The following is a 3,334-nucleotide window of genomic DNA, read 5'->3' as shown; positions in this document are numbered from 1 at the left end:
AACCCAGGCCTACCTTGCAGCAGACCCCTCACACTTCCCTGGGGTCTTGGCTGGCTATAATGGAGTGTGGTTGTCTCATTGTGACACTTACATTTTAATCCCTGGGTGAGGACACACGGGCTGTTCCTGAAAACCCTAAGTTCCATTACATACCCAGTCCAGAGACAGGCAAAAACATTAATCAAGCCTTTGGGTAAAGAGAAGATTTGGCTTCAAAAGGATTGTAGTTATTTTAAAAAAGCATGAAAATGAAGATGTATAGTGAGTGGGTGGAGATAGTGTGAGCCAGGCCAAGAGTTAGGCCTGAGTGGGATACTAGGAAGCTTTTCAGAGAGATAGAGAGAGTGTGTGTGTTCAATGACTCATTGAGGAGAACAGATTGACTATGTGGGAAGTCTATCCCACCCATCCAAGCTTATTACAGTAGGAAAGAATCTTATCACCATCTAAATAGTAAAAGCAAACCATCCATCCATTAAGATGCAGGGTCGATATGATAGTATTTGCCAACCACATAGGCTGACAGGGGAGCTTCAGGTCATGGAAGAGATGTACCACCATGTGCCACATTCGAAGGATGGTCCCCATCTGTTCTGACTCTGACAGGCAGACACAGCTTCCTCCTTTACTCTGAAACCTTCCTGAGTCAATTTCCAGGGGGGGGGGGCGGGGGTGGGTGTTATGAGAGTAATACAGGCTGTCCCTGCCACTCTGTTGAATGGTGCTTGATATGGATTCCGACGCAGTCTCTACCCTTTGATGTAGAGTGTGCAGACTGAATCGCTGGAGGAGCAGAAAAGTATATGCATTTACTAGGCATATCAAATGAATTATGTGTTATACTCAGGAAACATCCAATTAGATTTCCCAGTGAGCAGACTCAACAAAGGTTGGGTAAGAGTGGAGCCCAGCATTCTACTGTGGATGGAAGTTGAAAATTCAGTTAAACATCTGTTATCATATAAAACGTTGACTCATAATCTGAGTCCTTACTGTTGTATGTGACTGGTTGAGGTGAGAGATATACCATGAATTCCCTGAAAGACCAGGCAAATGTTATTTTTTTCCTTGAGTCATTAGAATGACTGCTTGAATTTTCTTCTTTATTCTGTATTTACAGCAATAGCCATAAAAGTTTCTGAAGACACTTTTTAAAACATTTTCCCAGATGAATTTGATGATAACACCTATTCACAAGCCACAAAAAGCTTTCATTTGGAATCAGTTTTTGCAGGGATGTTTATACAACTGAGTAAATAGCTAGAGAAACTGACCAGCTATGGGATAGTTTTATTCTCATATTAGTATCATTTTATGGATAATCAATTTATGCAGTGTAAGTGGATTATAGGGATATTGATTCATGGTTTTCAAACTTCATGAAAATGATGTATCTAGTTGCCACGTTATTCAATGGTAAGGGGAATTACACCTACTCAAGAGGTCATATATTCATAATAGTCCTAGTATTACCCAAGTATAATGTTATCTAGGGCATTGCTGTAAAAATCAGAGAAAAAGTGGTATGTATAGACTCTAAGAATTTCTCCTTTCTTCTGTTTCCAGTATCCATGCTATAAGCACAGGCTTTTCCCACTGATGAACTGTCAGAACAGCGCGTGATGGGTGGATAGACAGGCATGTCCTCTAGCACAGGCTCAGGACAGCGTGAATTTTGCTTTCCTGAATCATTAGAGAAAACCTTGGTGATGACATTCAGGAAGTGAGTCTTGAGCTTCACTGCCCTGCATTTTGTCCTGATCATTGTCCATGGAAATAGACTTTCATGTCACCATAAGAGCAATCTCAGACCAAAGTCAGTTCAGGTATCATCATGTCTCAGACTGAAAGAGCGATGGGTAGTGCTGTACTTTTGCGTTAACCTTTTCAGAATGCTGTGATTCAGCCATCTGACATTTACCCTTCACTCTCTTTCAGAAAATGGACTATCCCTGAGAATAATTGGAAAAGGTCAAATTTTAGTGTTGCCTTATATTTCAAAAAATGTTAATGTCATATTGCTGCTACTATCTGTTGACATGTAAAATAATATATACACAAATATATGCATATATAGTTTGCCAGGATGTAGAATATATAATATATGCATTATATATATATATATATATATATATATATATATATATGCAAAGATATTCTTCAAAACTTTGTTATAATCCCAGAGGAAAACATTATGCTGCAAATATATATTTTTTGTTTCTTTTTTCACTTGTCCTTTCTTTTTTTCTTTTTTAATTTTAATGATTTCAACTTCTTTCTAGTCTCTATATAGTATCTACCTCTTCTGCCGAGTTCTTTAAAGCCTAGCAGTCTAGAATCTGGAGCCAGAACATGTGGGCTTGAATCCCAGCTCTAGCAATTATCAGCTGCACAATCTTCACTCAGTTTCTTAACCTTTCTGTGCCTTGTTATTCTACAGGTAGAAAACCAGTGTCATCTCCCATTTAGAGTTTTTGTGAGGATAAAATGAGTTAATACACCCTAGGGTCAGAAAATAGTGCTCAGTATATGTCAGCATCCAACTAATGTTAGCAATTGTAGAGGAAGAATGTGACTCTCAAATTCCCTTTTCCGCTCTGCCTTAAACCTCATAAAATCTAATGAAATTTGGGTTTCAACTCGTGTTTCTCTGGTTAATTGATACATGGTGTTTGGAACACTGTTTTTTTAAGAAGGATTCCAGGGTCCTCACAGGATCAGTGGGATAGAATGACATTGAGACAATTAACAATGCTTGCCACAGACATGGAAAGTTGCTTCTTAGGCCATATATTTGCCATCACCCTTAAAGAAAATGAATCATCTTTGAACACTATTTGGGAAAATTTTAAGACATTTATTACTTTTGATTGTAATATTTTTGTATCATTTTATAATAGTATCATAACCCCACTCATAAAATTTGTATTTAATACCTATTGTAGTTATTTCAATGTGCTGGGTAATGCCAGTAGCAGTACTAGAAACAGGATACAAGTAGTCAATTTATAAGCCACAGACTTAATTCATACAAGCTGGGTCCATCAGGCCTATTTTCATTTAGTCACCCCAGATAGCTATACAATGCTTGAGAAGAGATTCTTCAACATCCACAAGAGGGAAAGTGAAGCCTGGACTTGTTAGGTTTAGTTTGCCTGCTACAGTTTATGGTTTCATCTTATTCTTTAGAGGATGTACCAAACCCATGTAAGAAAGTTTGGGTACTGCCTAGTCATTGGGTAGTTTCTAATTGATGTCTTAGAGGGTAAGCAACTTGACTCAATCATTTCATACTTTTTTAGAATATGTTTTTATTGATTTCAGAGAGGAAGGG

This window comes from Myotis lucifugus, unplaced genomic scaffold, assembly GCF_000147115.1.
Source record: "Myotis lucifugus unplaced genomic scaffold, Myoluc2.0 scaffold_139, whole genome shotgun sequence".
Classification (NCBI taxonomy): Eukaryota; Metazoa; Chordata; class Mammalia; order Chiroptera; family Vespertilionidae; genus Myotis; species Myotis lucifugus.
Note: the sequence above shows the minus strand (reverse complement) of the source record.